The following is an 8,838-nucleotide window of genomic DNA, read 5'->3' on the forward strand; positions in this document are numbered from 1 at the left end:
TGGGAGGGAGAGAGGATAAGAGTGGAGTTTGCACCATCGATATATACTGAAGTGGAGGCTTTGCTTAATGATCCTGGTTAGTTTTGATTGAACCGGAGTATCGATGATTAACTTGGTAATAATTAAATGGCCAGTAGCTGCCCACTAGCTATAGTGCAGTGGTAGTACAGCTACGTACATGTATTGATTTGATATGATGAAACCTTTTGGTGATATATGATTCCCTAAAAAAATGTATAATTGCTTAAATCATGCCGGTATATTTGTACATGGAATATCATGGCATACTGCAGTATATGATCTAAAACAAATTAACTGTAACTGTTAGAAGGAATGTGGAAAGTTCTACTTTATAGCTTGTAAAAATAGTACCCACGTGGTAATTGAATTACCGAAGGTGCATGGTAGAAAATAAAATAAAAGGAGAATACAAGGGACAAGGTACACGTAGTGTTCCTACTGACGTGATGTGTGCCTTTGTTGCTTTAGCTAGGTCGACAGACTTGTTGGTCTTGAGCTGGAATTCCTTGCAAGATCCAAGACAATACATTTGATGATTATAAACTACTAGTAGTAGCTAGAGCCGTCACGCATCACGGTTGAACTTGAAGAAAACAACTTGCTTCCTACCACCTGTTATGTTACGTAGTACTCCGTATTTATTAATCCACTTAACTAGCTAGGACCTTTGAGGTGAAGGATTTTTGGATGAATTTTGCAAAACAAAATTCATATATGATAGGCCGGCCGGGTTGGGATAAAACCAGACTGTGCTGCATGATTTTGGTGGATGGACACTTGGGCAGGCCGGCCGGGGAAGCAGTGGATGAGCACTCGATCGAGAAACGGCACCAGTGACCTTTTGGGAAGAAGTGGTCACCAACAAAGGGAGTTAAAGAGGCGAAAATGACCAGCCAGGATGAGAACAACTTTGGGCGGCTACCGCTCCTGTGACTGAGATGGGTGCTTGCATCTCTCGTTTGTGGATTGTGCATCCTGGCCGGCTCGTCGCCCTGGGTTTCTTGATCCGGTCTTTTTCGCAACGTATCTTTCGCTTTTTCGTCAAGAAAAAGGGAAATGTTTTCCTTTCGTATTGCAAATTAAGAAAATATCTTTTTGCCATGAAGTTTGAGGGGATTAATCCCTGAAATTATGTTTTTTTGTGGTTCTGAGAAATTAAGGCAGCACTTGACTTTGCTCTCTCTAGCTAGCGGTGACATTATATTCCAACGCACTGTGATTCCTCCACACGCAAGCATGCATGCAGGCGTGGAGAGGCAGCTCGTGTGTGGGCACTGCAGCAGCTGGGTGGTCCATGCATGCATGGGGTACGAGCGCGGCCAGGGTTTATGCTTTAGCGGTGCGATTGGTGATCGATGGATGTGAAATAAATTCTTCGTATCATGAGCTAGCTAGCTAGTAGAGGTCTCCTCTGCCTTTTCTATTCCGTTTGTTTGCCTTCTGCACTGCGTTGATCATGCAGGGAGGAGCGATGCACCATGCACGGGCCGTCCAGGCGTCGATCGACCTCCCTGTGCGAGGGTGTCGCGCGGATCCAGGTCTAGCGCCAAGGTCAAACTCCATTCCAACTACCAAAAATGTTACACCTACGTAACAACCTAAAAAAAAACTATTCCTGTAGTTTTAAGATTTTCATTTTCTGATTGTACTGTGTTAAAAATGTTTTCTTCCGTAAAAAAAGATTTTCGAGGGACATGCGGGCATGGTAGATCCCGACACTTGCCGGCGGGAGGGCTTCGTTTTTACACGTTTCTTCAAGAAAAAATAGGATTTATGTCCTGCACTGAAAGACGAGACGGCGACGGCTATTTGAAGATGAAATAAGGTTCTCCTTGCCTAGCCCTCGTCTCGAAGATGCATCTAGCATCGCCGGCAGACGTGTAGAGATGTGTCTTTGGTAGATCTATCTTTGGTGGATTTGCTCAGATCTGTTCATCGTTCGTCTACGTTCGTGTGTCTTTAGGTTCGATCATTCCGATCTACGCTACTCTTCATCAGTGGCGGTTGTTGCTCTAGTGCGCTGGTCATATGGGGTCTTATCACGACGACTTCTGGGTTGTCTACTACAACAAGTTTTGCCCGGCTCCGATGAGGGCGATGACTATGGAGCCCTTCAGCTCGCTTCAGTCCTTGTAGTCTTCGCTAGGTGGTCTATAGATTTGGATGTAATATTTATTATTCCTAGTGTTCGTTTGTACTGCCATGATTGAAGATGAATAGGGTGAAAGTCTTCCGGCAAAAAAGATTTTTTTTTCTGATTTAATGGTACATTTTTTTATGTAAACCATGTGCATTCATTCATGAACAGAGTTACAAAAACCGCACGTAGCCAAAATCCAGAGGTACCATAATACAACACTTTGCAGAAAGACCCCACAAGAATAGCAATGAAGCCCTTTCAGGGGCAAAAGGCAGAACCGCCAACAGTATCCGCCGTACACTGTCGCAGGCGGAGCTTTGGTGAACGGAGGAGACATCAACATGCCCATGATAGAAGAAATGCCATAGTAGACAAAGTTGCGTTGTGAATCAGTAAAGTAGCTTGACATGCGGCCCAAGACCTTATGGCTCATCGACCAGGGATCATATTTATTGTACTTTAGGATTTTCTTTCTCTTTTTATTCTAAGGCAATATCGAATCTGAACCATTACCTCCTTTCGTGTTAAAAAGGCTTGTGCATATTTTGAGACTTATTTTGACTATCAATTAGACTAACAATATCTCTCGCAAAAAGTTAACAATTTTCCAGAATTTGTTGTTTTTTCTAACGAGGGAGTTAGCTTAGTGGTGTCCGTTGAATTTGTTTTTGGTGAAAATCGACTCTACCTACCGACTTGAAATTAAGCTAATATTTGTACTAGTGGCGTTGGTGACAGAATTTTAAATCATACATGATCTTTTAATTTTGTTAATTAATTCACTCTTGAAAATCTTGATTGAGATAAACAGTTCCTCGTGTCCAGTCATATGACACGATTTGATCGAGGCGCCTAGGTAGTAGCAATAGGTAGGGTTAGTGTCACATCGATCTCGATCATTGATCATCACAGTGAACAGTATCGTGTTCTAATATACTCCTTCATTAGCCCCGATCGCAGAGAACGCAAAAGAAAAGCATAAATTCAGAGAGGAATTCTCAAGAGTAGCTGGTAGCTAGGGCCTAGGGTTGCTTTGATCATGTGCATACAAGCATGTCAGCACGTACAATATGGACAGTAGCAAGTCAAGTGAAGTCCGTGACCTTGAGTAACTCACACATGCGTCAAAGATTTATAATAGCTACCTTGCTCTTGTACTCATATGCACATTGAACAGGGGGGGGCAGTACGTAGTAATTGGAAGTATTTTTTTTCTTTCGAAAAGGGGCAGCCCCGGGCACTGATTGGAAGTATATATCACAGGGATTGTATATTTAATTAGTTTTTGGTCAGTTTGGAGTTTTGAAACTATGTTACTGCTGAACTTATTTGTTATCTACCATGAAAACTAAGCACATAAGTAGAGAATACTGGTTAAACAAATGACTAAAAAATTAAAATTAGTTAGACAAAATAAGATTAGCATGAAGCTACTTGCATTGCTGGTAAGATGGATGGAACATGGAAGATCATAGATGTTGGTGGCCTCGCAAATATGTGGACCAAATTAGTCACAGAATGGGTAGGTAACTTGGCGACCGAATACAAGTCAACGGAGCAAGTAACATGCATGCCGCCAATATATGCAGTATTGATGCGAAAATGATGGGACTTTCCTTCTACAAATCGAAAGCCCATCACGTACAGCACGTAGGTACGATATAGGAACAAATACGACTGTCGTCGAGTCTCTGACAATGTCTGGTACTCTGCTTGTATGTATGTATATATGACCAACCGGGGACCGTTTCCATGCATGCTTAGCTAGGTCCATTTCCACGTGAAAGCGGGCAATGCTGCTAGCCATGCACAGCTCGGAGTAACTAGTGAGCGGACAAGAAAAGAATGTCCCACTCTCATCTCTCGAGTGGCTACACTATAGAGCTGCTTGACTAACTATGCATAGATGCACGACCAAGCAAGTAAAGAATGTATGGACAAACCAAGTAAAGAATCCACTGACACTCTGACAATAGTATACGTACTTAGGTACGGCACCAGAGAGGTTAGGTTCATGGTTGGAGTGGAGTAGGTCGCCATGTGATCGATCCAGGCTGTGAGCATGTCACGTACGGTCCAGGGTGATCAGTGTGGAATCGATCGGTACGAGGGTCGGCACGCCGAAGAAAACCCCGTGCCCGGCCGCTCAATTTTCTCGACGTCGATGGTAATTTTTTCCATGGGTACTAGTAATTACAAAACAGTAAGACAGAGCTACCTACGAGCCTCCACAGTGATTTTGATCTCTCAGCCGTCAGATCATGCCTACAAACGCGTTGGATTTGCTCGGTCGTCAACTTGTTACGCACGTACGGAGAACCATTTTGCGGGCCGCTGCTCCGCAGAATTAGCTGCGGTTATCGTCGATAATCGGGCTGTAAGATGTCCAGCCCAATTTGCAAAGCATATCATTCATACGTGAACTTGCAGGTCGCCCAGGTCTCTTCGTCTATCCCCGAGCGCCGGCCCTATCCCTATCCCTGAGCTCCTCTCTGTTGGTCGAGGCTGCGCCGCCACCGTCCTTAATCCCGGCGGCGAGCTTCCGCGCCCTCCGATACCCATCTACTCTTCCTCTGCAGGCCCCCATGGTTGGTCTCTTCTTTACTTTATTTTTTAATGTCGTCTCCTGCAGCGTTCTGCCTTGGCGACTGCGGCAGTCGCACGCGCTGCTGGCTTCCATCGCTGATTATGTTTCTCTTGCGTCCGCCTCCATGCACTTGCAGCTGGTGGCTGTGGTAACGGGACTGACGTCGAAGGAGATTCGACAAAGGCGGTCGTGACGAGCACCTCATCCTCCTTTTACTCCGCAGGATCAGCGTCCCCTTTTCTTTTGTGTCTGACCAACAGGGTACGCGAACAACGTCTCCCTGCCAACAGGCCATAGAAATTAGATTCGATCTGCAACATCTGATTCTATGGTTGATTTATAGATAATTTTAGCTAGCTTCATAATCTGCAGGTAGGATGACGTTGTTGATTTGTTGTACTGATGCGTGATCGGGCATCTCCGGAGGATGTAATTGGAACATTAGGTTGGTGTACTGTTTTGTATGACAGATTCCTTGACTTGCAAGTTGCAACAATGGAATTCATGTATTATGCATAGTTTTTCTTAAAGCTATTATGCATAGTTGTATACATGCATTAGCTTTATTGGTAATAGATGAATTTACTAACAGATTATGTCCACCATTTTCATTGTTAAATTGTACCTTGAATAACCTTTGATACTTTAGCAAGTTCTATGTGATTATAAATTCAGTGTGGTGCTACTTTTTGTAGACTATTTGATCAAATGCTCATGTACTTTAAAGATTTACCTTACATCTGCATTTTTTGTTCTGGTGCATTGCATGTTTTAGTAAACTGAAATTCCTGATATGCTTGACAGCTAGGCCATGGACAACACATTGTAGAGGCCATTAATATGTAGCAAAGCCATTTTATGAGGTCATCGTTGACAACAACGTTATGCTCAACTTTGAGAGCCAATCTTCTTTTATCCGTATTCAACTCTTGTTGGTAACATATTCATCTCTTGTTAGGCACGCTTATACGCTGATGTTACATTTTTGCAGGATTTTGATGTTTGTGCATCGGAGAGCTTCCTTGATGCTGGCATCAGCTTGGAAGTTGTTGCTTTTCAGAGAACTCTGGGAACCATATATCCTTCACAAGGCATACAATTATTCAGAAGAATACTAACTGTTAGTCGTGCTTAGATGCTTCACATTCCATTTATTTACTGCCCCCAAACGTACTATAACAAACAATCATCTTCGTATTTGAGGCATTGCAGTTTCGGACACTCGTACTTCTTAGATATATTTGTACCATCTAAATTTATGGCAGATATTTCTCCTATTTTTTATTAAAATGGACGAGCGCGGGCAACGCGTGCCTTCATGTTCTAGTCTTTGTTTGAAATGGGTACTAGTAATAACTATGTAAAAGAACTGTCAATAATGTAGGAGTATGTTGGTTGGAGGGTTTTTCATAGAACCATCGGCGCAATTTATTCGCAGGGATAACCGAACGCATGCGCACTACTTCCTCCGTTTCGGTGAATAAGTCATTTGCGTAGTTCTAGATTAACGATTTAACTATCTAAATATATATTATATATGACAAAAAATATATATTTAGAAACTACATCCGTGTACAAATCTAGTGATATAATTTTCATGACATATAACACATATTTAAATCCTTAAATCGATAACCTAGAACTACGCGAATGACTTATTCACCTCGTGCTAGTGCTGCCACTCTTGTGGTTCTTGGACAATTATTGGTGACCATTACGAAGGTGGTTTGAGATAGTATGCATGTGTCGTCTACTTGTCTAGTATTCCCTCCGTTCCTAAATGTAAGTCTTTGTAGAGATTCCACCATAAACCGCATACGGATGTATATAGATGCATTTTAAGTTTAGATTCATTCATTTTGCTTCGTATATAATCCACCTAGTGGAATCTCTACAAAGGCTTATACTCCCTCCGTTCCTAAATGTAAGTCTTTGTAGAGATTCTACTAGATGGACTACATACGGAGCAAAATGAATGAATCCATATTTAAAATGCATATATATACATCTGTATGTAGTTTATAGTGAAATCTCTACAAAGACTTACATTTAGGAACGGAGGGAGTATTTAGGAACGGAGGGAGTAGTACGTAAATGATCGGCCAGTCGGGTCGGGCGACGGCGTCGGCATCGTCGCTTCCTCCTTTGGGGCGTCACCTTGAAGAGCATTGGATCCCGTTTGCACTTTCCTTGGGCTGGACGCTCGTGACATTGCGGTCGGCGGCTGTCTGTCCGGCAATGTGGATGCTGCGCGACTTCTAGTGTGGCAACGATGACGGCTTCAAGCGAAGTTGGGCGGCTGCTGAGCTTTGGTAGTCGGTCTCATCCGGTGTGTTCGAGGGGTTGTCGGGCCTCATTTGTCTTCCTGAAGTCGGAGCTGCAGAGGAGGTGCTTCCGCGGCAACGATGACACGAGACGGGTGGTCGGCTCCGGTGCCGGCTCGACGCAGGCCCAGCGCTTTCCCCTACAATGCTCGTCGACAGAGTCGGAGCTGCCTGGTCGTTGGCGTGTGCGGTGGACTGTTTGGCATCGACCGACGCAGGCCTCGACGCTTGTTCGTGGTTTTTTCTTTGACGGCGTGTGTGCGTTCTTGTGTGGGTTGCCAGGTCGCCCTGTGTGCCTTGTTTTTGCGGGCATGTTGACGGTTCGTCTGATTTTTCGTTAATTAACTGGGCACCTCTCTTCGATCTTTTTTAATGAATCGGGCCCTAAGGGACTGCGTTTCAAAAAAAACCCAGAGAATATGCGATGGTGTTTGCCCCGTATGTTTTCCTGCAGGCGGGTCAACGCATCATATGCATGCACCCGGTGCTTCGCTCCAAGAGCAGTCGTGCGCCCGTGCGTGCATGGGCTGTGCATCATGTACGCAGCTAGCTAGAGTCTCCATCGAATTTTAGCTGGAAGGTCGGTTGACTTCTGCTCATGGCCCCTGATGAACTTGTCGCATTGCGCGTGGGAAACCCGTCGCGGGTGGTCCAGAGATGCGATCGAATTAACGAAGCAATGGTGACAAATTACAGGGCCATCTTTCTGGATTTGCTACGAGTCGCACGAATGCGTTGGCTGTTCGCTCACAGCCAAAATTTTCTGCGTCGACGGGGCGATGGACGGCCAGATCCAAAGGGAGGCGGCAAGACAGCGGCGCCCTCGTGGACGAGGGAGGAGCCCGTGTAAGTCCTGCTCAATATGTTCAGAAAGATCAAAATTTTAACTTTGACTGTGTGGCGTTGCAACCTTCCTCGTCGACATAGGCGTGCGTTTCTCCCATGGAGAAGAAAAGGCAGAGGAGCATTCAATTCCTGCGGTGAGACGGATGGATTACGCAGCTGGTCGACGCGGCGGGGTATGTAGTACTCCCTTTGTCCGAAAATACTTGTCATTGAAATGAATGTATCTAGATGTATTTTAGTTCTAGATACATCTATTTTCATCCATTTTGATGACAAATAATTCCGGACGGAGGGAGTATGTACTTAATCGTGAATATGCAACGCTGATCCCTCGAACAGTCGGCACTTAAAAGCAGCGGCGAGGCCGCTCGTCCGCCCCGTCCAGCTTGATATGCCCCTTTTTAATGCCAACACGGTGGTCGATCGATCGGTCCACCTCGGCGTCGCCGTCCCCGCCATGATCAGAACAGTTACGTAGAGCTCTGAACTGGGGGAAAAAGATGCTCGCCGGATACCGTTGCGGCGGTTGAGGTGCCATACGCCCAAGATGTCGGCCCTTTGGGCTCGCTACATGGCGCCTCGGCAGGCCTGGGTTCCAAGTGAATGAAACATAAGAAGCTTGCTAGGTACGGCCCAAGCAGACAAAGGTCCGCGGGCGAGGCTACATGGGCCAGGCTCGAGGCGGGCTTCCCTTTCTTTTTTATTGGGTTTTTCTTTTTCATCCCTCAAAAATATATATTGGGTTTTTCTCTTTCTGTCAGGTTTTCTAACCGTCAAAAAGAGTCTGCTTCTCGTTGCAGTTTTATTGGTCTTCTTTTTTCTGTGTGTGTTTTCGATCAGATTTTTCCCTTTTTTATTTTTCTGTATGGTTTTTTTAGGTTTTTATTATTTTTCTTGTTTGTTTTTCTTTTCCTATTTTT

Source organism: Triticum dicoccoides, chromosome 1B (genome assembly GCF_002162155.2).
Source record: "Triticum dicoccoides isolate Atlit2015 ecotype Zavitan chromosome 1B, WEW_v2.0, whole genome shotgun sequence".
NCBI lineage: Eukaryota > Viridiplantae > Streptophyta > Magnoliopsida > Poales > Poaceae > Triticum > Triticum dicoccoides.